We start from the raw sequence: 25,676 nt of genomic DNA, 5'->3' as shown, positions 1-25,676 counted from the left end.
TGGTGTAAAGGTGATGCTCTGGTGGTTGCATGGGAATGAACAATGGGTCGGAGATGGTGAAGTTGCATGTGGTTTAAGAAGAAAATGATAAATACAGACAGTTGTAGAGTCAATATTAGAGGTTGTAAGATGGTGGGTTTGTGGAGATGAAGACGATGAATGCTCAAGATGATAACCAGACAAAAGTTTACATGGTTACCCTCTCACAATTGAGTAGAAAGGATGTTTTTAATCATTATATTGGAGATTGATGTGTGTAAAATGCACTAGTTTTAATCCTACTACTTCAAACACAAATAAAACACACGAAAGACAGTGTACCTATTGTTTAGCAATATAGTTCAAGCAAGCAGGGTATCGAACACAGGTTACGGTAATAATTAAACTAACTACTAGAATTATCTAATAAAAAACAAACAATAAAAAGAAGAGTTTTCTCTAGTTTTGCAAGACTAAAAACTTAAACAATTAACTGACACTCAACCTAAGATAACTAACAACTAAAGCAAATAAGAAGTAATTAGCTTACCTATTTTGTAATTAGTCCTAGGTTCATATTCACTAATATTAGGTATATAATATTGTTTTCACATAAATCATATGAAGTAAGCAATTAAGAGGATGTTCATGCAACTTAATAGACAATAGTTATTGTCAACACATAAGGATCATTTACAAGCTTAACAAAACATTTTCACCAAATCAAATAATCATACCATAAAATCAGTCCATATTAACAAGCTAATCTACCCTAAACAAAAGTGATGAGTTTTTAGCTTATATTTATAGCACCTAACATCTCAAAAACGGAATCCAATGATAAATACATAATGTAAACAATAGATTAAGAAAAAGAGAATGTGTTTTGCCTTTCGATCTCTTCTAAATTGCTCTTTAGGATTGATCTTCGAATTCCAGAGCTTCAGCAACACCTCCAATCACAAATAAGTCACCAAAAGCTCCCGAAGAAGTTTTATGTCTCGGGAATTAGTGCCCTTTATATAATTTTCTAAAAACAGGGGCAACCTTTCATCCCAACTCCTAACATATGGATATTCGGGCCCATCCATCCTTGATATGTGTAAATGGCTCATCTTGTATGAGAGTGCCATGTTGTTGTAGTTCATACTCCGCCCAAGATCATCTTGGTATTTAAGCAGTCGATTCGCCACGGCTTAAATATGTTAGATTTTTAAATATAAAATGCTATAAATGTTAACCAAAATCAAAACAAGTTTAGATATCCAAAATACAGAGTCTTATTATGGTAAATTTTATAATGCAATATATGAAAAAAATAAATAAGTAATATGAAAAAACAAATAAAAGAAAAATATCTTAATAGGTTAAATTTAGAGTACTTACTATGTTATAACTGTTTAGATTTTCAAAGTACAATATCCATGTATAATGTTATAACCGGTAACCAAAAACAAATATGTTTAGTTTTTCTAGGTACAGTAAAATAATAGAATTACAATGTCTTAATAGGTTTGATTATGAAAGTATTGGCACCCTGGATCTTAATTTTGTTTTAGGTTTAGTTTAATTTTTGGGTTTTGGTTTGATTAGTGTTTAAGATGGAGATTGAGGAATTTTATGGTTAGATGATGGAGAAAGAGTGTATGCTTAGATGATGAAGGGGAAAGGGACAGGGGCAAAATAGCCATTTTACTTGGACTTCATGGACAATTTGTAAGAACATCAATACCAGGGACAAACCTTGCAACAAAGCTACACTATAGACCACATAGTTACCAGAAACACCCAACTAATGGCGTCACACGTACCGAAACGCCCTGTACCCAATCGATTAGAAATCAGTCCGGTACGTGATATATGAATGTACTTCGAATTGGATACAGTCGACCCCAATCGCGATCCCAATCGAACCTAATAACGTTCCTAGAGTCTAAATCGATCGTACCTGGAGTCAAAATCGAGAGTCCCTGAAGTCAAAATAGAGCGTACCTGAAGTCGATTTGGTTGCTTCCAATCGTCGACTAACATGGCGATTTGGGTGAGAGATAAGTCACATTTCACAGTGGCTGTTCGATTTCTCCAGTCGTCGACTCACCTAGATACGATGGATCGATGCTTAGTCTTCTCAATGTTAATTTCACACTGTAATTTGCAAATTTTTGAGATTAGTATATATAGACCTTGTAATCTTGTATCAGACATTCGGACATCCAAAATCAAACTCATTTTCCATTTCAGCTTTCTCTCTTCAATTTCGATTTAAGCTATTTCTAATTTTCTAGTTTCCACTTTCCACTACAAATTGTGTATCCAGATTCAGCTATTTCTAATTTTCTAGTTTCCGCTTTCATATTTGATGGACTTGAACCATTCATAGGGCCGGTGGAAGGATTTCAGTTACATTCTTCCTATTTTATTAAATGACCAAAATACCCTTGTTCTATAGTGAGATAGAAGGAGGACCTTTGATAATGCAAGGAGTTAAGAGTGCATGCCGTTTTCGATCACAATTGAACTTTGGACTTGATCTTTCCACTAAAGTAAGAAAACACCAGAAAGCTTATGATTTATCCTTCATGATTGATGAACAACATTATTAGAGAGAGGAGATCATTGTCCTGTGAGGAATAAAATTGTTTATTTCAAATCTCCTTACTCATAAATCATAAAAACCAAACCACATTCAATCAAAACCACAAACTTAAACCAAAATCAAGATCTAAAAAATCTAACCTGATAATCTTTTTAGTTTGATGCTCATGTTTTTTTTTTGCAATTTGTTGGTACCCTGGATCTTAATTTTGTTTTAGTTTAGTTTAATTTTTCGTTTTAAGGTGGAGATTGAGGAATTTTATGGTTAGGTGATGAATTTTAAGGTGGAGATTGAGGAATTTTAAGGTGGAGATTGATGCGAATTAGTAATTTTACCTGGACTTCATGGACAATTCGTAACACCATCAACGTTAGGGACAAACCTTCCAACAAAGTTATACTTTATAGACCACTTGTGCAACAAATGAAACATCTAGATGAAAACCATAACTTTTCAAATATCACAAGGACAAAATTGTAATTTACTCTATAAATAATAGGGACATGTGACCTTCATAATCCAAAAACTTTGACCACTGTATAACATATATAGAAATAACATTACTTAATATTTTTCTATTAACTTCTATGAGTATACAAAATTGCATCAAAAAGCACATAACAACGTACGTATTTTTTTAACCATAATAGCAACGTACTTACATTTTTACCAATAGAAGCAATTTACCCAAAAAAAAGAACGAGGCACGTTGCTATTTTCTGAAATTTACCCAAAAAAATTAAAAACAAATGTGGGTTCCTCTTCAACCACCAAATAATGCTTTACCGATAATTTATCAAACTGCCAAAATATATGAAAAATAATTGTCATGATAGAGTAGCAATTATATGAGAGGAAAGCCTAATTACTTTTTATTAAAAGTGGCTTTTCTTAATTATGAATTTCACATCAATAACTTTTAATTTTAGTGAACTTTTAACGTAAAAAAATAGATTGATTGAATTATACACCATATGAAAGAACTTTTTTATCAAGTAGAACATAGATATAGACACAAATTCCAGGAACTTTAAGACATCATTATCCAAGTAGCACTTTATCAGTGCAGCACTTATTGAAAATAGAAAAGAAGGGTTAAGTAAGGAACAATAAGCAACTTTTTTTCCCTAAAATTAGTTGGATATGCTAACAAATCAGATGTTGTAAGAAAGATTCAAAGTACAGATTCAAGAACCTGGATGGAAATCTATAAAAGAAAAAGGCAGAATTTTTTGGGAACTACATGGGGCATTTTGAGAGGCCACTGAGCAAATTGTTTCTCCTCCTTTCATTTTGATCATGATTTTGACTTTTACTATTTGACCATTACCATCAAAAACCCCTGACCAATTCTGAAAAACTTTTCTTCTGTTTTTAAGTAGCAATACAACTGGTGCAGTTTAAAATTCAGATATTTCAGAAAAAAAAAATGATGATGAAGAAGAAGACAGGGTGATACCCAATCAGAAGAGAGAGAGAATTCAGATGTATAGTTCATCTCAGGAACATCCACAAGCTTTACTTCTGAAACACGGATAGTATACATCAATATTGCTTTAAATGCAAGAAATAGCAATCTATTTTCATTGATTTGTATATTATATAGCATCTGTTATGCACCCACCACTCAAATTCACATATAGAAGGAAAAAACAGAAAAAGATTCCAAGGGAAGGGGGGACCACCAGGCCAACCATCATGACTGCAGAGGTAATGCGGGAGCAGGGGCAAAATGGGCATTTGGAGTCCCAGCTGTCATTCGTGCCATATTAAGGGGTTGGCCAGCCTCAAGGAATGCATCATCATTATCTTAGAAGTTTCTATTCCTTTGGAGAGTGTAGCCTCTCGAATAGCTACTATTTGTCACCACAGTCCATAGCAAATTGGTATCAGAGCAATTGCCTGGAGTATGGCTGGAGAGAAAGGAGGAGGAGGGAAAGAGACGGGAGGAGCTCAACATAAACGGGTGGAATCACTGGAGATGGAGTTGGGTACCTTGTATGATCGTCTGGAGAACCAAGGTCATAAGATTCAGCACCAAGCAGACTCAATAGCTTCTATCCAACTGAAGATCGATCAGAATCAATTGAAAATGGAACAGAAGTTTGAAGAGATCTTAGGGGCCATCGCCAAGGGTAACCAGGGAAAGACTATTGAGGCAGGAGAGCCGAGCAGCACACCGGTAATATCCATGGAGAGAACTCCGAAAGGTTACACAATGGAACGAACTGAAGACGCTTCTCCTTCGTCAGTTCCGACCCATCTATGCAGGTACGCTATACCAGCAATGGTTATCCCTAATTCAAACCGGGTCGGTGCATGAATTTCAGCGTTCGTTTATCGGACTACTTGCCCCACTTAAAAATATCCCGGATGATGTGATATTGGGCCAGTTTATTAACGGGCTAAAGGATGAAATACGATCGGAAGTCCAACTGTTCGAACACCTATCTATTGATCATGCGATGTCAGTCGCCATCAAAGTAGAAGGTAATCTTCATTCCCACGCTTCTAGGAAACCAAACTCGGCTCCTACGGCGGTCCAGAAAAAGACTCCCCTTATCACTCCTGTCAAAACAACCTTCTACCCATCAAAAAACCTAATACGCCACCCCACCACTACTCCTCTGAAATTCGAAGGCTCACTGATCAAGAACTTCAAAAAAAATTAAAAAAAAAAAGAGAAAAAGGCATCTGTTATCGATGCGATGAAAAATGAAACACCGGGCATCGCTGTAAGAAGAAAGAATTAAGTGTGCCGATAACCCATGAGGACGAGGATCAAGAAGATGAACCCCAAATCGAAGTTGAAGAGGATCCAGAGATCGAGACCCCAGAAAACACTGTCCTCTCAGGAATTTGTTTAAATTCTGTGATTGGAACGTCTAACCCAAAAACCCTCAAATTGAAAGGGGAATTGGCAGGAGCGGAAGTCGTGGTCCTTATACAATGTTGCATTCAATGGTGTAAATTAGAATTCAATATTCCATTCAATGGTGCATTCAATCATGTTTGAAAATCGCAGCTATAAATTAGAATTGTGGATTCCGGTGGAATTGGAATTCAATATTCCATTGAATGGTGCATTTAGTTGAAAATTTGGACCGGATTCAACTCTGTCAAATTCCTTAAGTACTAGTATAAAACTTACATTTATAAAAAAATAAAAAAATAAAAAAAAAACAAACATTTTAAATAATTTGAATTGTATGGTCCTTTTCATACCACATCTTTCTCTATCAAACCCTTCCTTTCTCCAAATTTTGTAAATTTTTTAGCCTGTTCCAGGGGAAATACTCTACAAGATGAAATTGCAATAAATATAATAAGTTGGGTGAAAGAAGTTGAAGGGCAAAATAGTCATTACCTGCCATTGGTTTTTTTGATAGTCATGTACTCTGATGTTTTAACTGAGACAATATACCGCCTCTCTGCATATGTTGAACCGTATGAATAAGATCCCAATAAAAATTCCCAAATCTGGAATTACATGTCATTAACAGATTTAGTTAAAATTAGCCAAAAGGGTAAAAGTGTAAATTGTACTAAACTATAAAGACCTCTTTTCGAAAGCTGTATTCCACCTCCCCATAGAATGTATTCTTTTATAAAGTATTTGGATCCCTGACTAGGCCTTCATAATCCAAAAAGTTTGACCACTGTATAACATATATAGCAATAAATAGCTATTATTCATAAAGAGATATAAGAATATTGCCATAATGAGTGCAGATTTTTAAGTATGGTATTATGGGTTACCCATTGCTATCGTCAGTAAAAATAAAGTATATTTCCTATATTGGTAAAAAAAGAATGAGGCATGTTGCTATTTTCTGAAATTTACCCAAAAAAAAAAAATTAAAACCAAATGTGTGTTCCTCTTCAACCACCAAACTGCTGATGAAGAACACAGGGTGATACCCAATCAGAAGAGAAAAAGAACTCAGCTGTATAGTTCATCTCAGGAACATCCACAAGCATTACTTCTGAAACACGGATATTTCCAAATGAGGCACCAAAGTACACATCAGTACGATCTGGTTGGACCTTTTATATATCCGATATGTGCCAAAGGAGGATAAGATATGCATAACTGAAATGAGCATAGGCAGCATTAGAACAAAATAATGGTGAAACAATTGGCGTTTTATAAACCAATTTGAGACTGCTGATACTTACACATCAAATGGATAGAAGTTAATTTCAAGACTTCCAACAGCAACACTTGCAATCAGGTTTTCATGGGAAACTGCTACATCCCCCTTACTATGTAGGGAAAAGAATAAGAAGAAAGAAAAAATTCAACTTTGGTATACTTGTAAAGAAAAAGCATAAGTGAATAAAATGTAGAAACCTTTCGTGTCCCAGTTGTATAACATATTGTAGCAACATTATCTGGTTTTGGTGGACGAAAATGGTGATGGTTGTTACTACCCTAAAAAGCACCAATTCATTTGCAAATAAATCAGTAATCAAATGCCAGAAATCAGGAAAGATTAACCATACTCATGTTACTAGAGATGTTTAAGTATAATAAAGAGATAAAGTTAGCAAAAATGCAAACACTAAATTGTGATTCAACAAAAGGATTTGAAGTTACCTGAGTAATAAGTTTTGAAAATGATACAAGTTTAGCTTAACCCAAGTTGCTGATGGAAGAGAATGTCATTAGCTCATGTAGCCCTCCAACCACCTATATTACCAGTCAATATGAGTGCTAGAAGGTTGTAGCATCATTTCAGTAAAGAATCTTATCAATGCACTCAATAAGAAATGATTACCCATCACATCATACCACTCTCAGAAGAAATTCTCAGCAACTGAAATGTCAAAGTGATTAATCTGCAAAATACAGAGTCTTAATATGGTAAATTTTATAATGCATTATATGAAAAAATAGTTAACTAATACGAAAACACAAATATAAGAAAAATATCTTAATAGGTTAAGTTTAGAGTACTATGTTTATAAGTGTTTAGATTTTCAAAGTACAATGTCCATGTAGGAAAAAAAAAATAAAAGTATAATGCTATAACTGATAACCAAAATCAAACATGTTTAGTTTTTCTAGGTACGGTAAAATAATAAAATTACAATGTTGTTTGATTATGAAAATATTGGTACCCTGGATCTTAATTTTGTTTTAGGTTTAGTTTAATTTTTGGGTTTTGGTTTGATTAGTGTTTAAGATGGATATTGAGGAATTTTATTGTTAGATGATGAAGGAGAAAGAGAATTTATGTTTAGATGATGAAGGAGAAAGGGACAGGGGCAAAATAGCCATTTTACTTGGACTTCATGGACAATTTGTAAGAACATAAATACCAAGGACAAACCTTGCAACAAAGCTACACTATAGACCACATAGTTACCAGAAATGCCCAACTAATGGTGTCACACGTACCGAAACGCCCTGTACCCAATCGATTAGAAATCGGTCCGGTACGTGATATATGAACGTACTTCTAATTGGATACAGTCGACCCCAATCGAACATCAATAGCCATTTTACTTGGACTTCATAGACAATTTGTAAGAACATCAATACCAGGGACAAACCTTGCAACAAAGCTATGATATAGACCACTTTTGCATGTATACTATTAAGCAATTAACAAAGTATAGCTTGGTTTTTTACCTTGGCTTCCGTATAGATGAAGGTGTTCAACAACTCCCACAAAAACCTTTTTGCCTTATTGTATTCTACTTTGCTGAAACCATGTAATAAATTTTAATTAGTATTGTAGTTTGTGAGGGTAGAAATAGAAGTCATTTTTTAGCAAGTTGTGCAATGGGTTGTTGAGTAGTTCCACCAGCTAAAAAAAGGAATCACGGATTCCAACAGACTTCCGTTCTGTTGAATTTCTTAAAATGTCATGTTTAAAAATCACAGCTATGAATTAGAATTGTGGATTCCGGTGGAATTGGAATTCAAGATTCCATTCAATGGTGCATTTGGTTGAAAATTTGGACTGAATTCAATTCTGTCAAATTCCTTTGAATTTCATATTTGATGGAATTAAACCATTCATAGGGGACGGTGGAAGGGTTTCAGTTACATTCTTCCATTTTTATTAAATGACCAAATTACCCTTGTTATATAGTGATATAGAGGGAGTACCTTTGATAATGCATGCCGTTTTCGATCACAGTTGTACTTTGGAGTTGATCTTTCCATTAAAGTAAGAGAGAGGAGATCACTGTCCTGTGAGAAAAAAAAAAATGTTTATTTTAAATATTAGCAAAATATTGTTTGTATGATTAAAAACACAAAAAAAAGTAACAATTAAGTTTAGTTTTGTCGCAAGGTTCATCCCTGGCACCAACCTTGTTAAAAAAATAATTATAAAAAAGAATGATTACTTTCAAGTAAAATGATATTTTCCACTTATCTTAATCTTCTCAATCTCTTTAGTCCTTACTCATAAATCATAAAAACCACACTCAATCAAAACCCAAAACTTAAACCAAAATCAAGATCTAAAAAATCTAACCTCAAATCCTTTTTATTTTGATGCTTATGTTTTTTTTGCAATTTGTTGGTACCCCGGATCTTCATTTTGTTTTAGTTCTAGTTTAATTTTTGGTTTTAAGGTGGAGATTGAGGAATTTTATTATGGTTAGGTGATGAAGGAGAAAGAGATAGAGGCAAAATAGTAATTTTACTTGGACTAAATGGACAATTTGTAACACCATCAATATTAGGGACAAACCTTCCAACAAAGCTATACTTTATATACCACTTGTGCAACAAATGAAACAACTAGATGAAAACCATAACTTTTGAAATACCACAAGGACAAAATTGTAACTTACTCTATAAATAATAGGGACATATATGTGACCTGGCAATAACCAAGATCAAAGTTGTTAAACAAGTAAGCCAACAATTAGCCATGCAAAAGGCGAATGTTTGGATTATCATCACCCTAATGGAACGACAATGACCTGTCAATCCTTAGCTTTAAAAAAAATACTTACATTTTTTTTTACAAAAAAAAACAAACATTTTTAATAATTTGAATCGTATGGTCCTTTTCATACCACATCTTTCTTGATCAAACCCTTCCTTTCTCCAAATTTTGTAAACCTTTTAGCCTTTTCCGGGGAGAAATACTCTACAAGATGAAATTGCAATAAATATAATATATTGGGTGAAAGACTTTGAGGGGCAAATTAGTCATTACCTGCCATTGGTTTTTCTGATGTTTTAACTGAGAAAATATACCGCCTCTCTGCATATGTCGAATCATATGAATAAGATCCCAATTAAAATTCCCAAACCTGGAATTACATGTCATTAACAGATTTAGTTAAAATTAGCCAAAAGGGTAAAAGCGTAAATTGTACCAAACTAAAAAAAACCTCTTTTCGAAAGCTGTATTCTACCTTCCCATAGAATATTCTCTTTTTTAAAGCATTTGGATCTATGACCAGGCCTTCATAATCCAAAATGTTTGACCACTGTATAACATATATAGAAATAACATTACTTAATATTTTTCTATATAATAAATTAATTTTTTCACATAACATACGTATTTTTTTAACCCATAATAGCAACTTACTTACATTTTTACCAAAAGAAGCAATGTACTGTGTTCTTTATCAATCAAAATTGGCATATTGCTATAATTCTCGTAAAGAGATACAAGAATATTGGCATAATGAGTGCAGAATTGTAAGTATGATATGATGGGTTAAACATTGCTATCGTTGGTAAAGTAGCTTTACCCTAAAAAATAAATTTAAAACAACTGTGAGTTCCTCTTCAACCACCAAAGGATGCTTTAGCGATAATTTATCAAACTGCCAAAATAAATGAAAAATTATTTTGTCATGAGAGTAACAAATATATGAGAGAAAAGCCTGATTACTTTTTATTAAAAGTAGCTTTTCTTAATTATAAATTTCACATCAATAACTTTTAATTTAAGTGAACTTTAACGTAAAAAAATAGATTGATAAAATTATACACCATATGAAAGCATTTTTATCAAGTAGAACATAGATATAGACACAAACTCCAGGAACTTTAAGACATCATTATCTAGGTAGCATATTATCAATGCAGCACTTATTTAAAAAAGAAAAGAAGGGTTTAGTAAGTAACAATAATCAACTTTTTTTTTCCTAAAATCAGTTGGATATGCTAACACATCAGATGTTGTACGAAAGATTTAAAGTACAGATTCAAGAACCTGGATAGAAATCTATAAAGGAAAAAGGCAGAATATTTTGGGAACTGCAGGGGGCATTTTCAGAAGCCGCTGGGCTAACTGTTGACCAAATTTTTGACTTTGAGTATTTGATCAGGACCATCAAAAACCCCTGACCAATTCTGAATAACTTTTCTTCTGTTTTCAAGTAGCAATACTAATAATTTGTCCCACATAGCATAGGAGATGAATTCTAGCCTGAAAAATCCAATAATATCACACAGAATATATTCTTTAAAGTATCGAAAGCTAAAAGTGCTGAAAAAGTTTTGTAAATTTTTACCTTTAAGTAGTTCTTGCCTCTTCACATTGTTAAACACTCTTTCTCTCCTACCACCAGATGACGTCACTGCATTTATAACACTGCAATAACAACACACTAATAGAACATCAACAAGCCTTACTTATTGAAAAATACATAAATTTATCATATACCCATCATATACTCTATTATGTAATCATGGAACACGGTAGGTCACATTTCCGCCATGTCCTCCAACAATTTCAAGTTCTCCTACACGAATAAAAATACAGTGTAAAGTTTCGTCCTCTATAAAGTCAAACTTAATTTGGAAAAAGAACATATGCACAACTGAAATGAGCATGGGCAGCATTAGAACAAAATAATGGTGAAACAATTAGCAATTTATAAAACCAAGTTGAGACTGCTTATACTTACACATCCAATAGATAGAAGTTAATTTCAAGACTTCAACCAGCAACATTTGCAATCAGGTTTTCATGGGAAACTGCTATATCCCCTTACTATGTAGGAAAAGGAATAAGTAGAAAGAAAAGATTCAACTTTGGTATACTTGAAAGAAAAGGCATAAGTGAATAAAAAGTAGAAACCTTTCGTGTCCCATTATACTTCACCGCATCCGAAGCTGCAAGATTGGGCATTAACTGCAGCTTAATGCATTTGAAGCATAAAGAAAGATGATTTAAAAACTCTGACAATATAATGGGGGACAAACCAAGGGTGTCATATAAAAGGACAAGGATGTATGAATATGCATGCATGATCAACAACTAGCCACTCTGTTCTGTTGATAAAGTATATAGACTAATAAGGGATCCTACTGCAATGTTATACAATTGAACTTATAAGACACAATATACCAACAAGGAGAAATTGTAGCCTTGTTCTACCACTACCACAGCAACATGGTGAATAAATGTAGAGCAAAACAAGAGGGTTTACATAGAATTAAAATCTAGAGTTGATAAAAAAAATGTACACTGAGTTAGGTATATAATTTTCTCTTGAGTTGATGATTGAACAAACTACTATCAAATCCTACCCTTCGTGAGTGCCCTTCAAAACATAATCCCCAATAACCCCATGTGTGCAACGTATCAACCACTTATGTCTCTAATTTCAAAATCTTCTCACATTAAACTAATTTTGTTTGGAGAGTTTAGAAAGCTGACTACATAGATGCATACTCACATTTAACCAATTACTTGATAGCCAAACCACTATAATTTCTCTATGGATATGCATTTTAGAGAGAGAGTTACCAGTAAAAAAATCCCTGACTGAGAAGGTGATGTTGTGTTGCCCCTTTTTATTTTTCAAAGAGACTTTCAGACAATAAAAAAAAAAGAAAAAAGATCAGTAAAATTTGTCAAATAATAAAAAAAATTACCTCGCCAGGAATTTCCTTGTGTCTATCACAGTACACATTCATCAACTTCTTTAGCTGAATGTTGTGCATAATTCTATCCTACAAAATGAAACAAAACTCTTGCATTGGCTTTAATTGATGACTACAAATCAAAATTTCTTAATAGCAAAATAAGTAATATATAATAATGTAAACTGGTAACCAAAATCAAAGTGCATTGTCCTAATGGGAAAAATTAAAATGACAAGCGATCCATGACTAATTAAGGATAACACAGGAATTTAAGCATCAAAAAGATTTTATACAAGATGTAACAGCTAAGCATTTCTCATATGTTTTTTAGGACCAAATCACACAAAATAGCCTGATAAATCTCATAGATATTTTATTATACGTTGATACAGGGTTGCTAGGTGATTCTTGGCTCAATATGATTGCCCCTGCCTTCATGTTTGTTTCTAAATAAAACGTATTAAACTAAATCTATAAAAAAGAAATCAGAAAAGGAAACTTAATTTTTGTTACATATATAACCCCCTCACATTCACTGATGTTTTTTATACAAAGGTATGTCAAAATTGGTCTGTTAGTACTTGGTATGTGCTGTCATGTATTTGAAAACCTAAGCTTACAAAGACTTACCAAATACAAGCATTCTTATCTTGATGTTGGGGTCTGTTATTTGTATTCCATTTTGAATGATTCTGTATAACCTACAAAAACATATAATTGTTAAATATTAATACCTTGATACAGGGTTGCTAGGTGATTCTAGAGAGTATAATTTAGTTATGGGAAAAAAAAACATAAAAGATGCTTCAGTAGCATCGTCACAGTTCAACATATATGAATCGAAGGATGATGATTTCACAATATTGAATTTTTAACAAATATGAAGAACAACCATGACATAGCCACAAAAAAAAGGATTTGACTAAAACATGTTGATCTGACAAAAACAAGGCTTCCATAAGAAAGTGACAGAATGAATGACATTTTCTTACAACCAACAAAACCATATTTTATAGAAGAAAAAAAACAGCAAAAAAAGGACGAAGAACCCAACAAAAAGATTAAAAAAAAAAAAAAAAAAAAAAAAAAAAAAAAAAAAAACCACGGAGACACACTCTGTAGTTTCCTTCTTTTCTAAGTTGCAATGAATCTATCTGGAGCAGTTACTTAAACCTAAATAACATCAGAAAAACCTGCCATCGAAAAGCTGAAGAAGAAGGGGTAATACTAGAAGTAGAAACCCAAAAAAGAATAAAAAACAACAATTAACCTTAAATTGAAAACTTACAGCGATCTTGACAATTTTTGTGAGTCTCCTGTAACGGATCAGGTTGTCTGGGTCTCCCTGGAGTGGAATTGCAGAGATCGCTATGGGTCTCCGGGGGGGTTTGGGTAGCGGAATGGCTGAAAAACAAACGGTATAATGCGCAATTACTGACCCAACCCTTTCGAGTTTTACTTATATCTCCGGCGAATGAGGGAGCTGGGTTATATTTGCGTCTGTTGAAAGCGAAACGACTGAAGAAGAACGTAGATATAAATGCGCGAATCCGAAACCAGACTCTTTGGATTTCCAACGGTTATTTATTTATAAAAGCTTTCCGAAATTATAGATTAATTTCTTCAGCTGTTTATTAATTTCTGTTTTGTTTAATTAAAGAACTTTAATTTATTAATAGTATACGTTTTATATTAATCCTATATAATAATATTTAGCGTGGAATTAAAGATTGTACATTTTGGTTCTATTAAATATTAATTCTTTATAATAAGATTTAAACCTAAAATCACTTTTATGTATAATTTAGGTTTTCTAAAATCACTTGTAACACTTTTTTTTCTTAAATTGGTATTAAGACATCAGATTAAAAGATTAATTGTACACAAATACTGATTCATAATTAATTGATTATTATTAACTTGTTTAATATTTCATTAAATTTGAGTTATATGTCAATGTAAAATGGATTGAGTTAAATCAAATAAATTTATAGAAAAATTGTAAAACCAGTGTGGAATGGATTTAGTTAAATCAAATAAATTTATGGGAAAATTGTAAAACCGGTGTGGAATGGATTGAGTTAAATCAAATAAATTTATGGGAAAATTGTAAAACCGATGTTTATGGTTGTTATTTTTGTATGATTTTGATCCAAAAACAATTGGATTTGCACCCATGTTTCTAATTTGATTTTTTTTTTCCGTGAATTTTGGTTCCTTTGGGAAATTGAAAGGGTTTGAAATAACTATTTTGCCATTTTTTATTTTGATTCTTCTATTTTCTTTAAATTTAAAAAAGAAAAAAAAATACTCTCTTTCTCTCATATGTTTTTTTGGTATAATCTTGTATTTTATTTTCGGTCCGTTTGTAGCAAAAGGTTTTTTAAAGGGATAATATCATTGATGCCTTACAAACTTTTCTTAATTGATTTAATTGGTCCCTCATTTTTTGTTTTCTAGGGCCATAAAACCCCCTTACCTGCTAAAAAGGGTAGTAAGCTTGTTTTGGTCCGGTTTCACATGTAAACCCTTCTTTCTCTCCTCTATTAATTATTCATGTGAAGAGCAACTTCTTCTTTCTGAAACGATCCTAGATACACCTTAAGAAAATTGAGACCCGCCCTTTAGTCAACGAATCAACTATCTTCATTCTCTTTAGATAAATAAGATCATTGTTTCTTGGTTGCAGGTCGAAATCAAAGAACATGTATTCCTTTCTTTTTCTCTCCCCACTGCACCTCTCATCCTCTTTGAAAGCCTAATCTCACTTCCGTCTTTACCTTTCTTTTTTTTCGATTTGCAAGAAAAAAGTGTTGATGACATTGATCTATGATGATGCGTAACAAGTAGAGGTTCGATGGTTGTTGAAAGATGGGTTGGTGGTGGTGTCCGGCTTTGAGGAAAATGATGAACGAGGTTTGGCTTATAGTGGGTTTCAGTTACAATGAGATGGGATTTGGTTGATGCAATCAGGGTAAAGAATGATCGATATGACTTATCAAGATGATATGGTGTAAAGGTGATGCTTTAGTGGTTGCATGGGGATGGACAATGGGTAGGAGATGGTGAAGTTGCATGTGGTTTTATGAAGAAGATAATAAATATAAACGGTTCTAGAGTCAATATTAGAGGTTGGAAGATGGTGGGTTTTTTATTGCAAGTTTAATGACATAGATATGGGAAAGGTTGTCTTATTGGCTTGTGAAGTTGAAGACGATGAATGCTTAAGATGATAACTAGACAAAAAGTTTACATGGTTACCCCTTCACAATTGAGTAGAAGGATGTTTTCAACCATTATATTGGAGATGAACCTAGTTACCCCTTCACAATTCAGTAGCAGGACGTTTCCAACCATTATATTAGAGATGAAGGATATTTTAAAACATAATATTCAAACAAAAAAAAAACACGGATGACCAACTAAAACAGATCATGAAAGTTTGATGGGCAATAATGACATTAACCTTGTTTAAAACTATTTATATGAGCAATAGGTTGTCATTAACGTTTTTTATTTGTTTTTTCTGTTGTTAGAGTTTGGGGATTTTCTAATGGAAAATGTTTAATCTCGAATTTGTTTAAACTATATTTAGTGTTGAAGGGTTTAATCCAAGGTTCTAAATAACATTAAGCGTGACTTAAGGCGACAATTATATATATATATATATATATATATATATATATATATATATATATGATTAGGTTATTTTGTTTTTACTAACTATTGTGTGCCAGAATGCATAGATCCGGACCACCGGATGAATAGAATCAACAATCATGATCTGAGGGTCTATGATATTACAATAGGGTAGCATGTATCATATAATCACACAAATTTCAGCAAAAGGGTATTTTGGTCAATTAACCTATTTTAAAAAATGAATTTTTTGGATTTTAAGGGATCATTAATTCCCTTATTTTTTAAAAATCTGAATTTTTTAAATTAATTATAATTAAATTGTAATATTACTTTTAATAATAACTGATTTTATTCTGTCAGAATGACAAAAAGTCAACAATAAACTAGTAAATATATTTGCGATTTTATTCTTGCAGAATATTGTTTCATTCAAGATACTTTTTATATTAAACATGCTGAAAGAATTATACAGCATATTATCAAGAATAACATTTTCTAAAGAATATAGATTTTATTCTTTAAGAATCACTATTTACATTAATCAGTAAAGAAAAAGACTATAAATAATTATTACAATCACTCTAAAAAAATTATGACTAATAATGGTTTAAGGATTACATTTATTCTTGAAGATTAAAACTAAAAATGGTTAAAAAAGAAAAAAAAACATCAAAATCTAACAAAAACACTACTCTATTCCGAAAGAATATTATTGTTAAGGAACAATTTATAAATTCTGACAGGACACATTCTGTTAGAATACAATATCGTTCTCCATGTTTTCTTTATTTTTTACATTAATGGCAACCTCTTTAAAACCTAAATTCACAAGGAAAACATAATCAACTTTCAAATATTAAAATTTTGAGTGCATTAAATAGAATAAAACAATAAATTCTAATAGAATATGATATAAATTCAAATAGAATATAACTATAATTTCTACAAACCAACATTAACAATCATCCATAAACTTGCAATGTATATTATTCTGAAAGAATGTAAGGTTTCATTATTTGGGATGTCATTCTATAAGAATCAATACCAATAACAAGAATATAAACCAATTTTATTTTGACAGAATTGGTTACGGTAAATCACTTCTTAAGGTGACAAGGAATTCAAGATTCTATTATGACAAAATTAGAATTCGATATTCCATTCTATTAGAATGATCGACATTAAGATGCATTAAAAAAACCTAACAATCTAAATAGAAAAAAGACTATGAAATTAAAATAGCAGGATACATAGAATGCATAAATATATATACTTATATGTTGGTTAAAAAACTGATGATTGTGTTCCAAAAACAAAATCAAAAAGCAATTAGATTAAAATTTCATAGATGAGGGTTCATTTTAATTAAATTTAAATAAAGTTTGCAAAGTAAATGAGTTACACAGGAGGTTATACCTCCTATGTTCAGTTTCCATACGATCGAAAAAAAAAGCATAAATGGTTTTGTGGCTTCGGTTTTGTTTGACAATGGTAAAAAGATAATCAAAAAATGTTAAGGAGATACTTACAGCCGATGAAGGTGGTGGTTGGCAGTGGTGGCTGGCTGTTTGAAGCAGCGACAATGGAGAAGACGGGGTGAAACTGTGAAGTCGATTTCTTTTTCTTTTGTAGGTGAAGAATACATGAGATAAAAGAGAGAGATTAGGTCAAACCTAATTATTTTGTTTCCGTAATTAAAGGGATTTAATTAAATGATCCCAATAATTGAATGTGTAAAAAACCCAAAAATACCCTTATTCATTTAATAAATTATTTAATTATTTGCTAAATTTTGATTGGTGCATTTAGGAACACAATATTTGCTAGAAACATTTGAACCTAGCTCTTTCTCTCTCTCTCTCTCTCTCTCTCTCTCTATATATATATATATATATATATATATATATATATATATATATATATATATATATATATATATAGTACTATTATTCATCTTTATATACATATATGACTTAAGACGGTATTTTGTTAAAGTTTGGCGACAAGTACAGGCCTTGGAGTCATGGTGAAGCCAAGTCGAGCTTTTTAGAACCTTGGTTTAATTTCAAGCTTTTTTAGGTTCAATATTCAGCATAAAGGTTGAAGTTTGGGGAATTAATAAACCGAGGAGTTGGTATTTACTTAGGTTTTGAATTGTTTTTTATAAAAATATCAATAATAGTAATATATTTTTTGGTTGGGGACCTTGGATGCACAAATAAATGTTCAATGACCATATAAGTATAAAAAAAATGTTTTCGGTAAAAAAAGAAAAGATGGTTGGATTTTTAAAGTACATTGTCTTAATTGGAAATAAAATAAAATTACAATGTCCTCGAAGGAAAAACTGACTGTAACTCTACAATATGTAAAAAACGAATAAGTTACATTTTGAAAGTATAATACTATATTTGATTTACTTTTAAAACGATGTCATAAAATGAAGTACAATGTCTTAACATGAATAAAGACTGAGAATAAAATGTTATAATTGGGAACATAATTAAATAGGTTTGAAGGTATAGTATTTTAACTAAAGTATAATGTTGGTTATTTTGATAACCAAAACATAAACACAGAAGCATAAACATTGGATCTTTACTCTCGAATCTGATTAAAAGAAAACTTAAACATGAAAGAACGGTTACATACCTAATTTCATTATGATCTTCGGATCTGAATAACAAGGGTTGGGTTTTCTAATTGATCTCAAGAGCTCTCTCTAAAATCCCTTAACAAACCCTAAACGAATTTCCATGTGTATTTTGTGTGTGTTGATTTGATCATCATCACATGTATTTATAAATGAATATAAACCCTAATGTGAGAGATGAAAGGGATCCTGTGGATCTTAAGTCAAACCGGGAACTCAACCCACAAGGTAAGTAAATATTTTATAAATCGGTCCATCAACGATTTATATTCTCGCCATAATAACTGGATTTAATAATAACATTATATATATGATGTGGTCCCATGATTATCTAACAATCTCTCACTGGACCACAAATATATAAATGCGTGTATAACTGTATAAGGGCTTTAATTAATGTTATCATAATATTGGTACCCTTAAACAATCTCGTCCACTAATCATAATAGTATAAGATCAAAGCGGTATTCGTTACAATTTACGTAACTAAATCTATCAGTGGTCACATATACATATATAACTAACGACATAGATTAAATATGATGTGTAGTTTTAAAATCTAAATAGATTTCCAACGAGTTCATTTTAACTAGAAGTAAGATCAAACTTCAAATAAGTGCAACTAATAAAACCGATTTCTTAATTTTATATAAAAAAACATAATTGTTGTTAAACAACACATAAAACACCATAAAACTCCCACTAAAACCAAATATCGCACCAACGTGTGTAGTATGCTCATGAAAGACCTAGGGATTACCCTTTATGAGCGAATCCGATTTTATGGAGTTTGATCATATGTGTTATACATATTTCCATTTTGCACTACTATATTAACAGAAGGAAACTTGAAGTCAATATGCTTTAACTTAATAGAACTTATGTTATTGGAATATAATATTGCAGACTTATTATCACAAATTTAGTGGTTTTCAATACCAATAATGTGTAGCCTTGTGACATATTTCCGCAACTATATTCCATGCTAGAAATTATGTTGCCATTATGGAAGAAGCTACCGGAGTCTATACCATGAAATGGCTTATCATGCTAAAATCTAAAAGTATCCTGATATGGATCAGTAACCATTTTGGCATCTAATAAAATTATATTCTTAATAAAAAATGATCTCCAAAAGATCAGAATTTCATATAGTTGAGCATATACCATTTTGTTATATATAGATATCTTAAAATCTATTTGGTTGCTTTCTTATGATCCAAACTTGAGTTGCGTAGATATCTGCCGAAAACCAGAAAGATAAATTTACTCCCACTTAATTCATGATACACAAAATCATCTACTGTATTTACCTCAAAACCAAAAGAGATAAAAATTGATGAAAAATGTGTACCACGCATATGATATCCAAAGTTGAGGTTGTTGAGGTTGTGTATTCTGAATAGGAGATTGAATAACTGTTGGGTTTTGTGTACTATAACACTCATATGGTGAACATACAACCCTAATAGCTTTGGATTTGAGTTTTATCTAGTTATACCTGCAATAAAATTTCCAAAGCATGAAGCCTACAACTAGCATACAATTTTGGTACATGAATAATAAAACTAGTTAGAATAATATCTCTTTATTGTAGCTTGTAGTTTTTGCCTTTCAAGCGCTTAACATCTCAAGTGTGATGCCTCAAATGTTCACAAACACCATGAACAAAGGAGGACTTTGAGAGAGAGTATGGAGCACACAAAATCGGTTATATGACCTCTTAGAATACTTGTGTCAACCAATTTTGGCTAAGGGGTAACATTTATGTAATGTAGGATTCCAAGAGTCATGGTTAAACCCTAATCCATACACTTGGGTTATGATCCATATCTCATGTGGGCTAACTTTTATGGATACTTACATAAACTTAGCCCATCTTGGATCAATAGCCCAAACAATATATATGTCACTGATTTACATAATCAGTCCCCATTAATTTAATTAGTCTCTTTTGATCACTAAATTAATTTCAAATTAATTCTTGATCAATACTAATCAAATATTATGATTTCACAATTAATATATTATACTTTTAATATATTAATAAATCATAAATAACCTCTTTCTCAAATATCCATCCTATCAGATTGTTCTGGTGAAGGCAACCAAAATGGACCATGCTACTCTCGGGTCAAGTACATACAAATTATAGTTATGAGCTTAGAAACATAGTCCAACAGTCTCCCACTTGGATAAGTCTAATAACTATTATTACAAGTACAAATCCAAAATCCCGACTAGCAATCGTAGCTCTCAAAAGCCATTGTCGAACTCTGACCTAGTCAAATGACGCATCCATTAGATAAGGGATCATATATTCCTCCATTCTAGATATCGTATGAACTGAGACATGGATTATAATCATTCTCTCTGTTCATGTGTTGTTTCCCAATTTTTGATTTAGGACAACCGACTAATTGAACAAATCCAATTAGTCCATGCTTGACCAAGTATATAGGGTTGTCATCACTAAATCATCACAGGGCCCGCAGATATCGCTTTTATCCCACATTGGATAAAAGGAATGGATAAACTTCGACTCAAATGCTTTCTTGTACTTACTCATCAAATCACACACAACAATATGTTTTATAACACCAAGTTATTGGTGTGTTTACATATGTCAATGTACAACCGACTTGTAAACTACAACTCACATGTCTTGGTTTCAAGAATATAAGATATTATCGTCTCACAATCACTCGTGATAAAATCCATGAAGTGATTCAAATGAGCGTGGGTTTAATCCAATACTGAAATCTTATTACAGGAGTACTCATGAACACTGCAACAGACTTGTGATATGTCTAAACACCTTTAGACAATCTACAGACCCATTCATGACAGTCTAGCTTCAATACCTACTTCCAAAGTATGATCGAATGTGGATAGTTTGAATAAACTAGTTATTCGGTAAGTCAAAACATGCAAAGTGAAACACAAGAATAATCGAATCCAATATGGTCTCAAAACTTTTGAATATAAATAAAACACTTTTTATTTAATCACCATATTGATTACACATTATTCATTGTATAATGTTTCGATTTATCAACTAAAAACTTGAATTAAAACAATAGTTATCCCATGCTCCAAGCATGCACTCTATGTTTATCTATGGTCCTTACTTTGTGAAATAGATCAATTGTAAACATTTCCAATGACACTCATTTCACAATTCCAAATCCTTATCGTAAGTGTAAGAATACCAAGTCCTTGCCACTTACTGTAATCTGTTAGATTCTAAGCTTATATGCAATGATCCTTTTGTAATGACTATGTACACAAGTCACAGTGACTTTTCCAATTACAAAACTTTCCGTTAGAGATTGTTACAAGACAATGCCATAAATATGAAGTCTCATATTCAAAGCACATTCCTTTTAACATCATTCTTGCATAAAAGTTTCTAACTTATTCATATATTCTTGATATCCAACTCCCATTATTGAAACTTTTCCATAATTGCCATTTGACTATCCATTCTTAATAGAACTTGTCTATTCAGAATTATATCAATATGGTACATTCATTACTATACTTCCAATTGCCCACAAGTGACCAATCCTTAGTGAACCTTGGATTGTCCTTAGCAATTGCTTAACAACTTTAGTTATATACAGTTCTGGTCCATTTCCCTCTTAATGCCCTAGGCATTTGGAAAATTCATAACACATAAATATTATAGCATATGCAATCGGTCGTATACCCAAAGCATATGGGACACGATTCATAATGTCTTACAAAAGGACCTGATACTTTACCAGTATCTTGCTATAACATTTCCATATATGGAATTTCCTTATGTCGAATATTTTCAACATAACATTCATATATGTCCTTGACTAAATTTGATTAAAATCTCACAATCTAATCTTTTAGATTTGAAATGAAGTATAAGTTCCTCTCCCTTAGTTATAGCAAAAAAAACTTTTCAAACCCTGCAACTTTGCGAATTGAAACCTTTGTTTTCTATAATTAACATTGCTAACTTGCAATACTTCACATAATAATCATGCTCCCACTATCATGATAATTATATTTTTACCAACATAACACTTATGCTCCCACTAGCTTTGACATCTACTCAGAAATCAGCTAGACTTCTAGAAATCAATACTTAATTGACTTTCTTACCAAAGTTCAGATTTCTGATACGAGATGCTTCGATAAGCCTTTATCTAAGCTCATACACCTTTTATTAGAAAGCTCATATGTGTGTCTAAACTATTCATAACTTACAACAATAAGTTCCGAATGTTCAAACTATTTGCCATTTCTCACAATTCGAACTATAAAGAGGGATGTTGTAATCATAATCGAATTTGAGAATGCAAATATCACAATTGCTATCTCCTTAAAATCTACTTAGTGAAGGTGTTTCCTCACAATCATTTTCATGAAGCGGAGAGAAACCTTATGACACTTAGATTTTATGGTGTATGTGTTCCTATCCATGTGACTTTGTCATAACCATAATCACAAGATAAGGTTAGTGACAAATCCCAAAAGTATATGGACTAAACTTGTTCAATCTTAATTTCTTGCCACATGACAGCTCAAGGGCCTACCATTGCTTCCAAGTTGTTATACAAACAATTGAGTACTCATATAACTCACATGCATATTCAACTTTAACTGGAATGGGTACGAAAACAAAATATGTCAACACAATAGGTTACAAAGTCGTGTGCTAGTGATTAACAATATGTTTATTCTTGATTAGTTCTTGAAGATTTTCAAGATCTTTAAGACTTCCACTGACCTCTTGACATATAAGACTCTCTTTGTCAAGAAACATTACTTGATAAACAAATGTTCAAGAGTTAGTACGTTTCTTATCAAGACAAAACACTTCACACAATTGGTCTTAGTTGGTCTTTGTCTTATCCAATACATCACAACTACCAATCTCAAATGTGCATGAGCAAAAACTTGTCTACTCCACATTTTATAATGTGTTATAAACCTACTTAGGACATATCACTTAAGGCACAATCTTGGAGTATGACTCTAAGACTTGATTTTGGAACGAAGTATGATTCACCTTAATTGATTTAACCATTACAACAATTCCTTATTCCTCTTCTTAGTCATACAAGTGCACTAAGGTGTCCTTAGAGGATCAATTGTGATATGGTTTTCATAATCATTAAGATGATAATAAAACAGGATACTAAAGTATTCTCCTTTCCTTTCATATTGGAGAAACTTTTATCTTCTGCCTAATTCGATTCCTTTTATTCGTTCTGCTATACATTGAAACTTTTCCAATGGTTCATAATTACACTTAATCTTGTAAGTATAACCATATTTACTAAACTTTAGTAAATCATGAAGAATAGTCTTATCGTTCTTTGTGGTGGACCTGACCAGTGCACAACCAAGTGTACCCGATCCCCCAGTCCTTCATTTGACTCACATATACATGTGAACAAGGAATTAGTCTTAATTTCCCAAAGACGAAGGTTCTTATCCATCACACAATACGATTTGCACGATTCCAAGTTTATAGATAATTGAAACTTGGGTGATGAGAATCTTTCCTTATTTGGTAAATTATGACACTACCACAAACGAAAAAAATCAAATCCATATTGCTAAAAATAGAAACATACAAACATCAATTTTCACAAATGCCATTGCAAGGAAATATAAATAAGATATAATCAAAATTTCTCTTGATTTATAAAATGTGGATAACCTTTACTTACACCGCAAGTACATGTGAAAACTATGTTTTTAGATATTCCTAAGCAATCTATCATAACTCCTAAGCAGTAGCTCATAAATCCGATCATCGAACCATGCAATCGAAATCCATCTATTCGCGATCAAACTCAACATGCTTTTCCTTTAAGCTTCCTTTGATCATACAAAACATCAAAATATAATCTTATCACATCATGTATTAAGAATCTGTAAATAGGAACTTAATAGAGTTAGATAGTTGACTTACCTGAAATAGAACCATGCAATTTGATTCTTCCATCTCTTAGATCTCTCAGGTAGTCAGGGCAGCTTTGCAACCAATACCTCTTCTCTTGGCAATAAAAACATATGGACTCTTTGGGAATGGTACATAAGACAATCTCAGACTTAGCCTTTCCCGTTCCCTTAAAAAGAGAAATCCTTTATGGACTTCCAATGTTTCCATTGTCAATGTCCATGGAAGTTTGAGAAGTAGATCTTCCAATCAAATTTGCTTTACCAGTGCGCCACAATCATTGTTGATTCTGCAGCAATTAGCAAATATGTAAGATCAATAAAGGTCACATCGCGGTCTGTTTTATAGTAGTCTTTAACAAACTAACTATACGACTCAGGAAGTAATTGAAGAACCAAGTCAACAAACAACTTACTTGACACAACTTCCTTGACATGTGCACACACAGACCTTCCATCTTGGTGTTGGTTTGCCAATAGGATTTGAGTGACCTTGAAATTTCCAAGTCTTTGAACTTGTGGGTTAGGGAGAACTCTTGGATGAGGTGGAGGAAGTGAAGTTCCACTACAGTACTGTAACACTCGTGTTTCTAGCCTAGGCATTTATATTGAGGTGATAGTCAAGGTTAACCTTTGTAACTCATTTTGAAGAAATTAAAAAGGAATTATGTGAATTCTATGTGTTTTATGTGTTTTATGCTTAATTATTAGGGTTTAATTAATTAAGAATAAAAATAAGCGTCAAAATTAAAGTTTTAGATAAGTCCGATATCTTTACATAAAATTGTAGTGGTCGAAACAAGGATTTCGGGGATATAAAGAATACCAAAATCCGAGTTATAACGAAGAAGTTATGACATGTCGAAGTTTCGCTACAAAACCGGCACGGTGCTGAATGTCGTAAAAAGTGAGTTTTTGATAAACTACTTTTTAGACTTAGTGATCTAAATGAAAGTCGTAGTATTCGTTAAACCGAGAAGTTCGATAAAAAGAAC

At 32.2% G+C, this 25,676-nt stretch overlaps 1 long non-coding RNA gene across 50 annotated transcripts; it reads right to left on the bottom strand.

Annotated features, from left to right (window-relative positions):
• Positions 1–691: 691 nt before the first annotated feature.
• Positions 692–14,005, bottom strand: LOC111878742 (uncharacterized). Of its 50 annotated transcripts, none has more exons than XR_008223741.1 (23): positions 13,726–14,005; positions 13,068–13,138; positions 12,319–12,524; positions 11,647–11,706; positions 11,474–11,559; positions 11,230–11,308; positions 11,078–11,157; positions 10,148–10,992; positions 9,965–10,039; positions 9,763–9,859; positions 9,392–9,693; positions 8,697–8,780; positions 8,214–8,286; positions 7,357–7,417; positions 7,176–7,268; positions 6,930–7,010; positions 6,755–6,841; positions 6,136–6,668; positions 5,943–6,055; positions 4,200–5,854; positions 4,035–4,099; positions 2,446–3,376; positions 692–2,124 (listed from the first exon to the last, which is right to left on the bottom strand). It is a non-coding gene; the product is annotated as an uncharacterized LOC111878742 (long non-coding RNA). The 50 variants fall into 50 exon arrangements; XR_008223746.1 differs by having other exon boundaries at positions 2,446–2,600; XR_008223748.1 differs by having other exon boundaries at positions 4,261–5,854.
• Positions 14,006–25,676: the final 11,671 nt, after the last annotated feature.

This window comes from Lactuca sativa, chromosome 5 (assembly GCF_002870075.4).
Source record: "Lactuca sativa cultivar Salinas chromosome 5, Lsat_Salinas_v11, whole genome shotgun sequence".
Taxonomy (NCBI): domain Eukaryota; kingdom Viridiplantae; phylum Streptophyta; class Magnoliopsida; order Asterales; family Asteraceae; genus Lactuca; species Lactuca sativa.
Note: the sequence above shows the minus strand (reverse complement) of the source record. Positions and strands in the feature narration are given on the sequence as shown.